Genomic DNA, 18,837 nt, shown 5'->3' with positions numbered 1-18,837 from the left:
GCTGGTCTCAAACTCCTGACCTCAGGTGATCCGCCTGCCTAGGCCTCCCACAGTGCTGGGATTATAGGTGTGAACCACTGTGCCCAGCCAAACTGTAGTTTTCTAATCAATTCTACTTGTAGGAAGATTTTCAGTTATTTGATGAAAAGAAAAAGTTTCTTCTTTCACTGGTGTTCCAAGAGCATTTGACATACAGAGGGTAATTAGCATGCACATATTAAACAGACATAATCAAATTAAATCCCATGAACTCCTTTCACTATGACCTCATATGATTCATTCACTCAGAATTTCCAGAAATCTGAAGTCAATCATTCTCCATCAATGAATCTCCTACTTAGCTGCATTGGAGGGACATCCGTCTATATACTACTTGCTTCAGAACAAAAAAGTCAAGACAATTGCCAGGGTAAAATATTCATATTCTATTTTTTTTTTTAGTTAAGAATGTTTTAATTTTGGATAAAACGTGCCAGTGTACTTGAATCCTAAGCAAATTCATAAACATCTGGGAGCTGGTATGACTTTCTTTGAAAATTACCTTATATTTCACATTATTTAAATAATGGAGTTGTTACTTTGCCTGTAACATGTGCAGAAAATCCTTAATGCAGCATTAGTGTCCTTTGTCTTGGTTAATGATCATAAACACATTAAAATGTATATATTTTTATCTTTTTTTTCAGATAAACTGAAATTCAGTATTTTCAGTTAGGTAGAGACTGCCAATAGCACCTTCAATAACTATGTTTTATTTCTTTCTCATGTAGCAGGAAGCTAATTTTGTTGGTGTTGGCAAAGTTCCCACCTAAAAAGCATTTCTTAGACTCCTTTGCTGATAAAGGTATCCATATAATGGTGTTTCCAGACAATAATGTATAAGTGACTTTACTGGGAGGGGTTTCTGGGAAAGCACCTTATATAGGAAATGGACTCATATAATACCAGATATATCCTTTTTGCCCATGGCACATTTCCTTTTTTCTTGCCAGAAATACAGATCTATGGGGTGAAGCACTCCAGCAACCATCTCAAGCAGACTGTGGGAAAAAACAAGAAAATCAGCCCTGACATCCCTGAGACACTGGACTGCTTACTTCTGAATTTTTGGCTTTGAGGGAGAAACACAACACCTATCTTGCTTAAACCACTGTTCCTAGCATTATCTGTTCTCATTCAACTGAATAACTTTCACATACTGTAACAAGTCCAAGGTCCCATAGCTATAAAATAATGTAACTTCTTCTGATTCCACATTCTATAAAGAATGCTAAGAGCAGATATCTTCAACATTAATTCAGCTAGCCAGAGTAATATGTAAGGGCTAAATTCCAGGACTAGAGTGATCCCATAGGCCCATCTGAATCCTGAGTCACAAAAATAGCTTGTTTACTGCATATTCCATTGTCTGTTTTTGTGCATTCTTCAAGTATTATTGACAGCCTACTATTAACAAATATTGCATTGTCTAGAGACCAATGACAGAAAATGTCACTGCTACCAAGAAGTTTATAGTCTGGTCTCATGGATATTTCCAACAAACAGTTAGGCAAAGAATTTCTATAATTGTGATAATTGCCACAAAATCTGTTACTATGACAGCAGAAAATGGGGAGGCCTGTTTCAGTGTTCGGGGTAAGAAAAAGTTTTACAGAGAATGTGTCACATGTGCTGACTTCTGAAAGATGAGTACAGACTAGCCAGGCAACTGTATATGAGAAAAAGGAAGGTGAGTTTAAGGAATCAGAAACAGCATGTGTAAATGTCCTGAGGTTTAATATAGATTATGGGAAGTGAAAGTGAGGTTTAATATAGATTATGGGAAGTGATTCACAATTAGACTGGAAGAGTAGGCCTGAAATATAGGTCCTTTCACACTGTGTTTGATATTTTGAACTTTATCACGGAAGCAATGGAGACCATGGAAGACTTGTAAATGGGAAAGGGATGTAACTAAATATCTCTGAGGATTAAAGAGGAAAATACCCTAAGGCATTTTTAAAAATTATTTGAATAAGACACGAGGAAGCAGAAATAATAGTTAAGATATTATTATTGCAGTAGTTCAGACGGGTAAAGATATTGGTGAATTAGAATCCAGTGATAATGGAGGAGTTAGAAATAAGTGAACAGATTTGATAAGCAGTTAAGAGGCAGCTGCCTCTGGATGCATAGCTGATGATAACACAGCAGTAAGAACACAGATGTGAAGAATACCTTCCTTGTTTTTGATATGAACTGATGGAAACTGTCATAAATTACCAAGAAGAATGGAGGAGAAGGAAACATTTTTGATAAAAAGAGCGTTAATCCAGTTTGTTGAGTTTAAAATAAGTGTAACATGTCCAAGTGAGAATATTGAGTAGGCAGTTGAATACAAAGGACTAAGCACAGGAGAATTCAGATGGTGTCCCCATGGTGAGTGTTCCACCAGCATATAAATGACAACTTTATATATGTTTATTGCCACACGTCGGCCTCTTTGTTTCTAGATTAGAAGCTCTTAGAATTACTGATAAGTAGTTTTATGCTTATGAGAATTAGGTACACCCTGTATCTTCACCCATCTTATTTGCCATACTTAATTTTCTTTTTTCACAATTCCAAATGAGTTAGTCAGAAAGCTATTTTTTTTTTCAGAAAGCTTCTTCACCACTGAGCACTCTATCTGCTTTCTATAATCTATTAATATTACAATAATAGAAGAACACCACCAATAATTTACCAAGAACATAAATGTCCCAGATGCTGTTACATCCTTTGCATATATAATTTCTAATTGTCTCAACAATTATATGAAGAAGTATTTTCCAAAGCATTTTGTCAGTGAAAGAACCGAGATTTGGAGCAGCTGCATTGAACAAGATTATTCCTACGCTAAGTGGGAGGCTTGTCTTCAATCCTGAGTCTCTAGGACTGGACACCCAGATTGTTCCTAAGAGTTCCCATTGAGAACATATTAAACAAATGTTTTGTAGGGGAAGAACCCTTTTTTCTTTCCTCTCTTATGTTCTCCATCTGGGGTCCTGCAAATTAGACTGACAAAAGACATATGAACTAGAGAAAAATGAATACTTTATTAACATGTGTAGCCTGCAAGAGAAATTCAGTAATGAGTAACTCAAAGGAGTGTTTAAAACCTGGATGTATAGAGCATCTTAACAAAGATCAATATTTGTACAAAACTGAAAAGACAAAAAAAAACCAACAAGTTTTTAGGCTTCCAGAGGCTGCAAACTTCGGGAAGGTAAATATATGGGGGAAACAGATGTAAGGTAAAGAGTATCTTAGCAAGGTTTGTTTATGCAGAACCATCTGGTAGCCAAATTTCTATCTTCTTCAGGACCATAAAACTTGCTGGAAAGAGGGGATTTGTGGCAGGCCTCATTTCTCAGAAGCTTCTGCCTCTAGTTATGTAATGGAAGCTCTGAGAAGGCTTAATTCTGCATGTGTGGATTTTCTTTTGCCTCCAGCTCATAAGAATTTTCATGCTAAAGTGTCATATTTTGACGTGGCATATTCTGATCCCCTATGGTTTCATGGAAATGATGGAAACATGTACCAGCTCTTACTAAACTGGCCCCAAATACTCCATGCAAATCTTGCAGAAGTGTTTCAGATGAAAGTTATATTTAGAAATAACATAAAGGTGATATTCAGAATGCAACCATGGGTCAGACTTTATACCTGTTCCCTTTATTTACTTTTGTGAGGGCAATGGACAATAGAGGCTACTTTTCATCACTTTAGAAATAATATGTCAAAAGAGTCCTCAAAATCCATTTGTTCTAATAAAGATCTCAGTAGGATGTTAATTTTGGATGGTTATAATGAATAACAATGCAATTTCTACAAGAAGAGCAAATACTCTGTCTATGTGGAATAGCCAGATCCTGATTCTGTGCTTACTGCTTCCAAGAATTTGACACATTAATGAGATGAGTGGGTGAAGCAGAGAGAAACATTGTTCAGACCTCATTTCAACTTTCATCTGTCTATATCAATCACTTCACTTGTTTTCTTTTTAAAATCTTACTTTTTCAGATTTTGCTTATTTTGTGCAGAGGATGAGGCTTAAGATGAATTTAATCTTGTCTTAGTAGATTCTTTAAGCACAGAATACAAATTAATGATATGATATATATATATAGAGAGAGAGAGGAAGCATTTCTAGATAATATGAAGTAAAATGAAAATACCTTCATAAGCCTAAAATGTATTTCATTTTCAAATATTTTTCTTACAAATTTTTAAAAACCTACTAGTTACCCCAATATAAAAATAATACATTTAGAAAATACTGAAAGATAAAAAATAAAAATATTTCTATATTTTCTTCCAGGATCTATTTATCTCATAACTGTGATTATAAAGGTATCACATAAATGAAATAAACGATTATAAGGTGAATTTTGTGTTTTGATAGCCTAATTGAGTAATTTATTTGCTGATGAAAACTATCAAATAATACTATGGATTAGCTTTGGAGCCTTTTATCAGCTTAACACACTTCATGACAAATTCACAATATAAGAACACGAAATTAGATGAACAAAATTTTGATCAGTGGCCACAGCACTGAAGCAGTTATTTCAGTGCTGTAAACCCCAAGTGTTACAAACCTAAAGATCACTGTCCTCTCAAGAGTCTACCCTAAATGCTTCTAGAGAATCAAGGCCTCTTTTCCCCTTCCAGTTCAGATGACTGTCTCTTCTTGGCCGACTTTACCCTGGAAATATTCAAGGAAGGAAATTCTGGAAAATGTAGTTCTGTGAGACCACAGAAGGATGTGGTGTGATGCCAAGTTAACAGCAGACAATCTACCACATTATATTCTAAAATAAGTTAAAAAGCTGGATGGACTTTAATGATCCCACCTTAAGTATGGTCATTAAAACTCATTATTACTTCTTCCTGCCTATAGGTACTCCAGGCGTCCTAAACTTTGAACAGAAAGGAATCTTAGCTTTAGATTCTATAAAAGCATTGAATATGGTAAAGAGTAAACATAAATTGTTCAGTTCGGAACTTCTTCTTCTCTTATTTACATTTACTCCCTCGGTGTTCCAATGTAGATTTGTGGATTGAATTATCATGTATACACTGACAACTCTCAAATCTGTTTCCAGCCTTGACTTTTCCTGTTCTGTCATGAAAATATTTCCAGTATCCAACCAACCCTCACTTCGATGGCTTCCACCTTAATCCAAGGCAAACATGATCAATCACTTGCTTTAACTAGAGTCCTAACTTTGATCAGTAGCCTTTTATTCTCAACAAAGCAGATAGAGTATATAGGTAATTCTTTTAAAGTTATGTATCAATCCTCTGACCAGAACCCTTTAGTGGCTTCCACTCTTGTTCAAAGCAAAAGTTCAGATTCATCTCAGTGTCCTACAAGGTCCTGGATATCTGCTCTTATGATCTTTCTGACTTCACTTTCTATTACTGTCCCACAACACTTACTTCATTCCAGCCCCACTGGACACCTTGTCATTTCTCTGCTACACCAAGCATCTTCTTACATCAGGGTCATTGAACTTGGTCTTCTTTCTACTTTGGGTACTTACTTCACTCAGGATTTTTATCAAATTTTACTTTTCTCGGTAATTCCTTCCCTGCTTTTCTTTTTTTTTTTTTTTTTTTTTTTTTTTTTCTGAGACGGGGTCTCGCTCTGTCACCCAGGCTGGAGTGCAGTGGCTGGATCTCAGCTCACTGCAAGCTCCACCTCCCGGGTTCACGCCATTCTCCTGCCTCAGCCTCCCGAGTAGCTGGGACTACAGGCGCCCGCCACCTCGCCCGGCTAGTTTTTTGTATTCTTTTAGTAGAGACGGGGTTTCACCGGGTTCGCCAGGATGGTCTCGATCTCCTGACCTTGTGATCCGCCCGTCTCGGCCTCCCAAAGTGCTGGGATTACAGGCTTGAGCCACCGCGCCCGGCCCTTCCCTGACTTTTCTATATAAAATAATATCTTACCCAGGCACTACTGAGGAAAGACAGAGACCCTCTCATATTGTTTTATACTCAGTACCTGTTTTAAGAAAAAAACAAGGAAGTGAAACCAAAGGCAGGCAGCCCGGCGCCAGGCCTAAAACCAGGCCTGGGCCTGCCTGGCCTAAACTTAGTAGTTAAAAATCAACTCATAACTTAGAAACCGATGTTATTCATAGACTCCAGACATTGTATAGAAGAACATTGTGAAACTCCCTGCCCTGTTCTGTTTCACTCTGACCACTGGTGCATGCAGACCCTGTCACGAACCCCCTGCTTGCTCAATCAATCATGACCCTTTCATATGAAATCTTTAGTGTTGTGAGCCCTTAAAAGGGACAGAAATTGTGCACTCGGGGAGCTCGGATTTTAAGACAGTAGCTTGCTGATGCTCCCAGCTGAATAAAGCCCTTCCTTCTACAACTTGGTGTCTGAGAGGTTTTGTCTGCCACTCGTCCTGCTACATTTCTTGGTTCCCTGACTGGGAAGCAAGGTAACAGACGGATGGCTGAGGCAGCCCCCTTAGGCGGCTTACGCCTGTCCTGTGGAGCATCCCCGTTGGGGGGACTCCAGCCAGCCTGAGTGACACGATCCAAAGAGCACTCCCGGGTAGGCTATTGCCCCAGTGGAATGCCTCACCAGAGCAGCACGTAGCAGGCCCCTGAGGAGGATTAGCACAGTGGCTGAACACAGGGAAGGAACTGGTACTTGGAGTCTGGACATCTAAAACTTGGTAAGACTAGTCTTTGGAACTTGCCCACTCCATTTGAGTGGAAGCGTGGCCTGATCACCCACAGCATGCCTTTATTGGCACTTTGGTGTTGGTTTTGGTTTTGACTTGGTTTGAATTGCTTGACAGGACTGGTCTTGGGAACTTGCCTACTCCATTTGAGTAGAAGTGTGGCCTGATCACCCACAGTGTGCCTGTACCGGCACTTTGGTTTCTGTTTTTGACTTGACTTATGTTGCTTGATACTTTGGTTTTGGTTTTGACCTGGCTTGGATTTCTGTATACTCTGATTTTGGTTTTGATTTTGGTTTGGTGTAAACTGCACAAGTGTGGGTGTGCCCTTTTTACCTGTTTTTTGTTTTGTGGTGTGCGTGTGGTTGTGAGCGTGGTATTTTGTCTCAAAGAAGCATGAGTCAGACACAAATTATCCCACCCCACTAGGAATTATGTTAAAAAATTTCAAGAAAGGGAAAAAAGGGGGAAGCAGAATTTATATAAAAGGAATGTTATATGTTAAATTCTTGTCCTGAAATAAATTAACTGGTTGTTTAAAGAAAAAAGTTTGTAATAAATCAGAAAGTTGAGATATGTCGAAAAATTGTCTGCAAAAGTCATGAAAGAAAAAAAAATTTTGCAAAAAATGTTACATGATTTAAAAGTAATAAGGCCTCCTGAGCACTATTGAAGAAACAGTTTATGTGCAAGGTGCATAAGGAAAGTAAAATATACCTTTAGTAAAAAGATTATAAGGAGACATAAGAATGTGGATTTTTACCTACATTAAAAGGTTAAAAAAATTATTGTTTTGAAAGTTTAAGAAAGTTTTAAAATGTTAATTGTAAAGAAAATTCTGTGTGTAAACATATTAGTTAAAGTTAAAAAGGTATCATCCAGTTTTTCTGTGAACTGGACATTAAAGTAAAAATGCAACAGCTTTTTCTTAAAGCATCAACCTGCTCTTTGACATAAGTTATAAAAGGTTAAAAAAAGAGTCTATAAAATCTTACCTTATGGTCAAACATGAAAAATTGGATAAATATGTCTACAAGGCTTTATTAAAGTTAAGTTTAACATTAATAACACACTAATATAAAGGCAAAATTTAGCTTATCTGGTATAAAAATCATACAAGAAGCATTATTAAATATAAAATGGTGTTTAGCTTTCTTTAGTCTAAAAACTAATAAAGATAGGTGCTAAAGGAAACATTCATTTTACTAGAGGATCATAGAAGTTAAAGACTTAAAACAAACTTTGACAATTAAGACAGCATACCAAAATGCAAATGCCTGGTTAAAATGGATCACATATTCCATCTGCACGTTAAACAAAACCAATTGTTTGCTTGTGCACATGGCAGGTCAGAGGCCCTGACTGTCCCACTTCCACTAAGGTGATCCTCCAGTTAACCAGGCGTGGGCTCTTTTCCAGGATTCTATAGCCTGGAGTAATAAGTCATGCCAAGCTCTCTCTGCTATATCCCAAAGTCCGTGCGGGTCAGCCCCTGAGGGCCATCCAGCTTCTGTCTCCCAACACTAAGTTCACTTCGTGTCTCTCATGGCAGGGAGAAAACTTAGCATTCCTTGGAGACTGGAAAGGATGCAATGAGCTTAAGAATTTTCAAGTGTTTATCAATCAGCCAGCCCTTGTTCATCCCCGAGCGGATGTGTAGTGGTATTGTGGTGGACCTTTACTGGGCATTCTGCCTAATAACTAGAGTTGCACTTGTGCTTTAGTCCATTTGGCTATCCCTTTCACCCTGGCATTTTATTAACCAGAGAAAAGGAAAAAAAATAAAATGATAAGACATCATAAAGCTAGAGAAGCCCTTTGTAGGTCTTTCAACTCTCGCATCTATTTATATGCAATTGGCGCCCCACAAGGAATGTCAGATCAATTTAAAGCTTGAAATCAAATAGTTACAGGATTTAAGTCAGTATTTTGGTACATGACAGTCAATAAAAATGTAGATTAGATAAACCACATCTATTAAAACCAACAGCAACGGGCTTTTCATGACTTAAAAAGAAAAACTCATGTCGGCCTCAGCCCTGAGGCTACCTGACCTGACAAAACTCTTTACACTCTATGTGTCAGAAAGAGAAAAAATAGCAGTTGGAGATTTAACCCAGACTGTAGGGCCCTGGCCAAGGCCAGTGGCCTATCTCTCAAAACAACATGATGGGGTTTCTAAAGGCCGGCCTCCGTGTCTAACAACCTTGGCAGCAACAGCTCTGTTAGCACAATAAGCAAATAAGCTATCCCTTGGACAGAACCTAAATATAACAGCCCCTCATGGGGTGGTAACTCTGATGAATACCTAAGGACACCACTGGCTAACTAATGCTAAATTAACTAAGTACCAAGGCTTGTTAACGTAAAAACTCCCACATGACCATTGAAGTCTGTGACACTTTAAATCTTGCCGCCTTGCTCCCAGTATCTGACAGCCCTGTTAAACATAACTTTGTAGAGGTGTTGGACTCTGTCTATTCTAGCAGACCAGATCTTTGAGACCAGCCATGAGCATCAGTAGATTGGGAATTATACATGGACGGGAGCAGCTTCCTCAACTCGCAAGGAAAAAGGTGCGCAAGATATGCGGTAGAAACCTTGGATGATGTTGTTGAAGCTAAGTCATTGCCTCAGGGCACTTCGGCCCAAAAAGCAGAACTCATTGCTCTCACTCGGGCTCCGGAACTCGGCGAAGGTAAGATTGTAAACATCTGTACTCATTCTCGATATGCCTTTCTAACCCTTCAAGTACATGGAGCATTGCATAAAGAAAAAGGCCTGTTAAATTCTGGGGGAAAAGACATAAAATATCAACAAGAAATTAAGCAGTGTAGAAACCACAAAGGGTGGCAGTCATGCATTGCAGGGGACACCAGCGAGTTTCCACCTCAGTGAGCCAAGGAAACTCCCGAGCAGACACAGAGGCACGAAAAGCATCATCTACTCCTTATCGGGCATTAGTCACAGACCCACTACTCCCTCAAACGCTTGGGGAGGTGCCAACTTATTCTAAAGAGGAAAAAGATTTTCTTCAGGCAGAAGGAGGACAAACAATAAAAGAAGGATAGATAAAGTTACCAGATGGAAGAATAACTGTGCCACAGCTGCTAGGAGCCGCAGTCGTGCTGGCTGTACATGAAACTACCCATTTAGGCCAAGAATCACTTGAAAAGCTGTTAGGCTGGTATTTCTACATCTCACACTTGCCAGCTCTTGCTAAAACAGTAGCGCAGCAATGCCTTACCTGTTGATAGCACAATGCAAAGCAAGGACTCTCTGTGCCTCCTGGCATATGAGCCTATGGAGAGGCTCCTTTTGAAGATCTTCAAGTGGACTTCACAGAGATGCCTAAACGTGGAGGTAACAAGTATTTACTGGTTCTAGTGTGTACTTACTCTAGGTGGGTGGAGGCTTATCCAACACGAACTGAAAAAGCTCGTGAAGTAACCCGTGTGCTTCTTCAAGATCTCATCCCTAGGTTTGGACTGACTCTACACAATAGCTCAGATAATGGGACGGCATTTGTGGCTGACTTGGCACGAAGCCTGCAGCTGCTGAGACCTGGGATGCCAAACCAAGCATGAGGAAAATCATCATCATGGTACTTATTTTCCTTATAACATGGACCTGTGTGGTAAAAGCTTCCACTGCTTCTTCCCACACAGAGAACTGGCTTCAGTGCATACATCAGGTCACTGGGGTAGGACAAGTTAAGGCAATCTTTTTATTTTATAGCTATTATGAATGCCTAGGAACTCCAAAGGGAATCTGTTTGTATAATGACACCCAGTACAAAGTATGTAATCCAGGAAGTGACCAGCCCAATGTGTGCTATGACCCTTCTGAACCTCCCATGATCACAGTCTTTGAAGTAAGACTAAGGACTGGTCCTTTTCTAAGGGACAAAAGTAAAGTAATAGTTGGAACAGAAGAAAGAGGGGTCCTCAAAAATGTGACCTTAAAATTTGATGCCCGTGCCATGATTAATAGTAAGTAGCATGAGATAAGATGCGGTTTTCTAGATTGGGAAAAAAGTTACACAGCAGAAAATAAGTATATCTTTCAAAAATCATATTTATGTGAGATGTGTCAATACTGGTCTTGTGTCATTTGGGCTACTTGAAAAGAAGATTAAAAAGATCCCGTTTAGCTCCAAAAAGGAAAAGTCAGCCCCTCCTGCATGAGCGGGAGCTGCAACCCTTTAAAATTGGTAATCACAAACCCCTCAGACCCAAAATAGAATAAAGGAAAATACATAACGTTAGGCATTGATGGAAAAGGGTCTCCTAGCGTAAACATCCTAATAAAAGGAGAGGTTCAAAGACGCTCTCCAGAACCAGTATTTCAGACTTTCTATGATGAACTAAATGTGCCAGTACCTGAGATTCCAGAAAGAAGTAAAAATTTGTTTTTGCAATTAGCTGAACATGTAGCCCAGTCTCTAAAATTCACTTCATGTTATGTTTGTGGAGGAACTGTAACAGGAGATCAATGGCCATGGGAAGCCTGAGAATTAGTTCTTACAGACCCAGTTCCTGATGAATTCTCGGCCCAAAAGAACCACCTTGACAATTTTTGGGTTCTAAAAGCCTCAATTATTGGACAGTATTGCATAGCTAGAGAAGGAAAAGGATTTACTCATCCTGCAGGGCGGCTTAGTTGTCTTGATCAAAATCTGTATAATAGTACCACAAAAACAGTTACATGGTGGAGTTCCAATTACACAGAAAGAAATCCATTCAGTAAATTTCCAAAGCTGCAGACTGTTTGGACCCACCCAGAATTCCACCGGGACTGGACAGCCCCCACAGGATTATACTGGATATGTAGACAGTTTATGCTAAGCTGCCTGATCAGTGAACAGGTAGCGGTGTAATTGGCACCATTAAGCCATCTTTCTTCTTACTGCCCATAAAAACAGGTGAACATTCTGGACTTCCCAGTCTATGCTTCCCGTGAAAAACGAAGAATAGCCATAGGTGATTGAAGAGATGATGAATGGCCCCCTAAAAGAATCATACAGTACTATGGACCCGCCACTTGGGCACAAGATGGCTCATGGGGATATCAGACCCCCATCTACATGCTCAACTGAATCATACAGTTACAAGCTGTTTTAAAAATTATTACTAATAAAACTGGTCAATCCTTGACTGTTCTTGCCCAGCAAGAAACTATGATGAGAAATGCTATCTATCAAACTAGACTAGCTCTTGACTACTGGCTAGCAGCTGAAGGAGGAGTTTGTGGAAAATTTAACCTTACTAATTGTTGTCTACACATAGATGATTGGGGCAAGTAGTTGAAGCTAAAAATGTAACAAAACTGGCACATGTACCCATGCAAGTGCGGCATGGACTTAATCTGGGAGCCATGTTTAGAAATTGGTTCCCAGCAATAGGAGGATTTAAAACTCTTATAATAAGAGTAATAATAGTAATAGAAACCTGCTTACTGCTCCCTTGTCTGATACCTGTAATTCCTCAAATGATAAAAAAGCTTCATCACTACCTTAGTTCACCAAAATGCTTCAGCACAAGTGTACTATATGAATCACTATCAATCTATTGCACAAAAAGACATAAGTAGCAAAAATAAGAGTGAGAACTCCCACTAATAAGAAGTGAGAGTCTCAAAGGGGGGAAATTAGGAAAGAGAGAGACCCTCTCATATTGTTTCATACTCAATACCTGTTTTAAGGCAAAAACAAGGAAGTGAAACCAAAGACAGGCAGCCCAGCACCAGGCCCAAAACCAGGCCTGGGCCTGCCTTGCCTAAACTCAGTAGTTAAAAATCAACTCATAACTTAGAAACCAATGTTATTCATAGCTTCCAGACATTGTATAGAATAACATTGTGAAACTCCCTGCCCTGTTCTGTTTCACTCTGACCACTGGTGCATGCAGACCCTGTCACGAATGCCCTGCTGGCTCAATCAGTCACTACTCTTTCATATGAAATCTTTAGTGTTGTGAACCCTTAAAAGGGACAGAAATTGTGCACTCTGGGAGCTTGGATTTTGAGATGGTAGCTTGCCAATGCTCCCAGCTGAATAAAGTCCTTCCTTCTACAACTTGGTGTCTGAGAGGTTTTGTCTGTGGCTTGTCCTGCTACACTATTATCCCTCTTTTTATTTGCTTAAATTAATCCTTGGAAAATGTCAATATATATGATATAATTTTTTATTTTTGTCTCTTTTTCCCACTAGATTTTAAGCTTCATGAAGAAGAGAACTTTGTCTCATTCACTGCTATATCCAAAGAAGAAAGAGCAGATCCCAGCATTGTGTAAACACCGAATAAGTAATCTGTGAATGAATAGATGAATAAAAACTGAGTTGTGTTGAGAAATGATGACACAGATGTTATTGGCAAGCAAACATTTAGATTCAACCATAATAAATAAGTGTATTGGCATATCCAAGAAACAAGGTGTCTACTGCATAGTTAAGCTCATTTATCTAAAGTATTAACAACTCTTCTTTAGTTTGATATGTACTCAGTAATTTCTATTTTATTGGACTCTAACTTAATGTAATATGCTGACTGGCTATGGAGTATCCCTTCTTCATAAAATAGCACAATAACTCCAGGTTCTTTAGAAAAGTAAGATTATGCCATTTTTTACTTTCCAAATAAGCACCAGCAATACAAACATTTTACCTCTTTTGCGATATCTGAAGATTTACTTTGACTTGGTTTTTAACTGGGTTTCTGATCAGATTTCCCAATATTTTGCACTGACAATTTCTATTTGAATTTCCTCTCCCTTCCTCTTTCTCAACTTCACTCACTGCCTTCCTTCTGCTTGAATGCTCTTCCAGCATTGATTTGCTTATGAAATATTTTCTCTGCATCTAAGACTTATATCAAGTGCTAATACCCTGGCCAACCCTTTCCTGATTCACATAGGTTAGATGAAGGCATTCCTCTTATGCTCTTATTGTACCATGACCACAGTTTTTGAAGGAAGAAGCAGTGTATGTCATATAAATATCCCTAGTGCCTTTCATATTGCCTTATTCAGAGTACACCCTTCTTATATATCATTTTCTGAATGAATAAGTGAATGAATTCATGCAGGGAAAACAAAACTAGCATCCAAAACTAAATAGCAGCTCCTGCATTCTCACAATTACTGTTGAAATCACAGTGTTTTATATTCTAGAGACATAAAGTTCTGCACTGAGAAAAAAGCAATGCATTAATTTCTGTAATGTCACATACCTTGAACTCTGAGGGACAGAAATATTTAATTTCCTAATGTGAAAACGTACATTAAGGAAATTAAACCAGCAATTTTCTCACTCAAGTAATATGTTTTATTTTAACTCAATGAATATATTTATAAAATACTTTAATATCTATAAATTTTTCTTCTATAAAAATTAATAGATCTGGTAAAGTTTAGTCACTAATTAATGTAAATGCAGAACATTTTGATTTTTTGAATGATATTCTTAATTTCTGTAGCTTAAGAAATTATGAAACAACTCATATTTCTAACTTCATCTTCTTGCTGATACCCTACTCTCTTCTTATTCTTATTGGTAGTTAACTTGTTTTGCCTGCCAAGTGAGTCATTTGAGATGGGAACATTTCTTGATTAGAACCTACTTGGGTCAAGTTAATATAAAGAATAGATAAGAATGAAAGAAAATAAATACCATGCTTTATGAATACACAGAAAAACATTTGTATATAAGTGAATTGTTTAGGAAACAAAGTTTCTAGATAATGAAAAAAAAAATGCTGCTGGATCTCAATCTAACTAATTTTAGAATTAAAATATAGTGCTAAAATGGCTACTACTCCAAGACCTATATGAAATTCAAAGAGCCAAAAAGCTAAATATTAGTTTAGTGGTGAAGGAAACCAAAATATGCCACAGCAAAATATGTTTCTTTGGTATATTTTGAGATGGCTATTTAGAGGGGTTGCAGACACAGGAATAGCTATGAAAAGCTGTCCTTTTGTGGAAGCGATTTGCATCTGTAAAGGAAATCTACATTAGTGAAATAAACAGCAGATGCAAATAGGCTTTATCTGACCCCACCCCCCACACTTATTTGCCTTATCTGAATCTAGGAAGTGATTAACAGAAAAGGAGACTACAAATCTGAAACTTTTACAAGCTTCACAGAGAACATTTTACTATGGGCTCCCGTCTATTCTTTCTCAGGACTGCTACTGGTGAAGCTTCATCTACATCACAAGAAAGCCTTTGCTCACCATGCCTTTCCTCCCCTCCCGTTTTCACAACCTGTCACCATGCTTCAACACTCTTTTCCTTTCTCTATGAAACCAAAACCTCAGTCATCTGGCTCTTCTTTGAGTTTCATATTTTGTATGACTCCTGTGTGCACACATGTGCATGCAATAAATTTGTATGTCTTTTCTCTTTTAATCTGTCCATAGTCATTTTATTTTATACACTCAAATATCAAACTTTCCTACAATAGTTTTTAAGATATATCCAAGGATTCTTTGATATTTCTCTTGGAAAATTGGAGCTTTGTATCCCCTCCCTTAGTGTAGGATAGACTTAGTGATTCATTTCTGGCAAATATAATTGTAGAAGGGTAAGACATTACTTCCAAGATAGTTTATAAAGCAATTGTGAATTCTATGTTGCACATATTCAACCTTTCTTTCTCCTCCCCCACCCTCATCACTCACTCTGGAGGAAACCATGCTACCATGTCACAGTGTAAATGAGGCAGTTATGGAAAGGTACAAACTTACTTTTATGTACTGAGGACACTCGAGAAGCCTAATGGAGAGGTTCACATGGCAAGGAACTGAGGCCTTGAGACAATAGTCACATTAAGTAGGCTGTTCTAGAAGAGAATCCATCAATCTGGTCAAGATTTCAGATGTCTTTGGTCTGAGCTGATGCCTTGACTACAACTTCAGGGAAGACCCTGTATTAGTTTTTTACTGCTATTTAATAAATTACCACACATTAAATGGCATAAAACAACATATATTTCTTATCTTATATTTTTCATGAATCAGGATTTCAGACACAGCTTAGGAGGGTTCTCTGTTGAGGGTTACACAAGGCTAAATTAAAGCTAAGCTTCACTGCTTTAAGGAGCTCAGGATATTCTTCCAAGATGCTTGCTGACAGAATTTATTTCCTTGCAATTGTAGAATTCATGGTGGCTTGTTTCTTCAAGGTCATTCGTCCAAATAAGTTAGACCTATAAAGGATAATCTCCATTTGATCAACTAAAAGACAATAGATTAGAGATTTAATCATATCTGGAAAATCCTTTCACTTTTGCCATATTCTATTGATTAAAAGAGGATTACATAAACGTTTGAATACTAGGAGTCAGGAAGCTTAGGGCCATCTCAGAATTCTGTCTACTACAGACTCTAAATGAGAACTACCCACCTAAGCTTTTCCTAAATTAGTGACCCATATGAGATAATAAATGTTTGTTTTATTAGGTTACAACATTTTGGGGTATTTTGTTACACAGCAATAAATAACGAACACGATGAGGTTATAGTTGCATAAATTACACTCTGGGAAGGAGTATATAATATTTTCACTGTTTTCTTCATGGTTCAGGAAGTCCAGTTCTGCTCAAAGTAGTTGTTAAAGAGTACCATATTAAGTAAGGGTATAATCTTTGGGTTTCATGTGAAGAACTTACAGAAAAAAAAATTGCACAAAGACAGCTAGAAATGTTAAAATATAATCCCAATACTCAACGATTAAAATAAGAAATTGATACAGAACTGGTACTAATTCTTACATCAGAGCTGTTCATTTTGAAAGCACTGAAGCTTTAGCATAATACCATTTTTGGGGTCAAAGTGGAAATTTAGAAGCAGAATCACAGCAAAATCAAATCAAAAAATATTTCTTGCTAACATACGAGTAATTAAAACGTAACATATTAAAAATTATGAAATATTTAATTTTTATTGGAAACGAGTGCAAATTCAACAAAATTCTTCTTTCCACATCAGTGCACAATGTAATCTTTCCTTATGAGTAATGTAATAGTAATTTAGAGTGGTGGCACTGATACAAGTTTATGTAAAAAGATTACTTCATTATACATAAAACTAAAATTCTATGAAAATAATTCTAACTTTTAACATTTTCAAAGAGATTTTTCTGTATAACTTCCCATTTCAATATATACCTAATCTTCTTGGGGATAAACATTTTTATTATATGTAAGTTAATTATGTATAACTCAAAACATATAAATTATCTGTAAACATCTTGCATTCAAATATTTGTTACTTAATCTGCTGCTTTTATGATTTGTTTGACATAGTAAAATATGTATTTTAATAAAATAATTAATTCAAAAAGATAATATTTTAATAAGTATATTGACTGCCTTTCTGCCAGGAGAAACAACTCAAAAACCTAAAGAAGACAGGTCTGCTTTACTGAGATCATTTGCAACAATCAAATAAATGGTGAAATTTATTTGTTGTATCAAAAGTGAGGAAAGATGAAGAACTAAATAGCTATAGGGATATCTTTATTGTTTTGATGAATTTCTAGTATAGATGTGATATGTTTATTCATATATATACATAAATATAATTTTAAACCCAAATAAAAAGTGATTTTAGACTTTTAACTTTTTTGCTTATTATACGTTACCGTTACAGATACAGGAAAATATAAAGACTCTTTATATTGTTTGCTGATTCTTATACATTATCATTTTTGCAACATTTACAATAATAAGGAGTTGGTTCTATGTGCAACCCTAAGTCTTATTTTTATGGCCAGCAGCACAACTTCCAAGTAGAAATGATGAATGAAAACAAGAGAGCGAGAGGAAACAGTAAGCAATCAAAATTCTTGTCCTGAGGAGAAAGAGGCCTCTGATATCTAACTGGTGATAAGTTACTTTATGAATACAAGAATTCCAGAAAGCGATTTTACAACATTGCCTTAAAATAATAAAAATCTAGAAATAGGATGTAGAGCAATGTTAAATGGTGGAATCAGCAACGAAAAAGCATTTTCATATCCATTATTTTATTTAATCTTCACAAGATCCTGTGAGTGACTAATGGCAGGATATAAAATTTCTGCCATTTGTGGATAAGAAACTGAATCTCAGAAACATTAAGTTATTGGTCCAAAGTTGCATAGCTACTACATGATAAACCTATGAAATGAAACTCAAATTTTATTACTGGTTTTCTGAAGTTTATTCACTAGACAATGTTGACTTCACTCATCCATAAATATACTTTCAAAATTGGATCTCCATGAACTAATAAGAGCCAAGGAATCTTAATTTTAAAGTGAGAATGGGAAAATTTTATAGATTTCAGACACACAGAAATCATCCCATAAAGTGACTTAGAGAGGTCCTGCAGTCAGCCTTGCAAATTAGCTTTATATGGTAGATTTTACGACTTTACAGATAAGAGATAGTCTTAATTGTATAATATCAAATAGCTAATGATCTTTGGAGGCATGAGCTTTCATCTTATGCAGGTTCTGAAGTTAAGAGCAACTCAGGGATTTCTAGGTAGGTTATTCACAAATTGGAGTGCTTATACCCCAAAGCCATTGCCCGTGAATGTGTATGAAATTGTAGGATAAACAAAACACACCTTTCCAGAGTATCCGTTTTACTTCATATTGAGCAACATGCCACAGTTTTCTTATACTAAAATGATTGCAAGTATATCACAGGCTGCAAAAATCAAATGAATAATTAAAGTATACGACTTCAAAGATATCTCTTAAATTGGTGGAGTTTTTCAATTGTTTGTATGTTTGTTTGGATTCTGCTCCCATGCTCCCTGGGTGTTTATTTACTATCCTCTCATGTCAGGGTACTGCTTGGGAAAGTTAGGCAAGTATTGCTTTTTTATATGAAGGTCATGAAGTCGCTTTCTTTCTTTTTATCTCCCGTCATAATACAGTCCTCTAGCATGAGTCCAAACTTCGGTTCACACTCGTTTCTTAAAATCCTAGGTCAAAGAGTGACATAATTAATCTCCAATTTAGGAATTTCTCATACATCTGAAAACATATATTCTATGCCCTCTGATTAGACTAGCTTGATAAAAGAACACTGTGTGCTTTTCAGATTCACT

Source organism: Theropithecus gelada, chromosome 11 (assembly GCF_003255815.1).
Source record: "Theropithecus gelada isolate Dixy chromosome 11, Tgel_1.0, whole genome shotgun sequence".
Taxonomy (NCBI): Eukaryota; Metazoa; Chordata; class Mammalia; order Primates; family Cercopithecidae; genus Theropithecus; species Theropithecus gelada.
Note: the sequence above shows the minus strand (reverse complement) of the source record.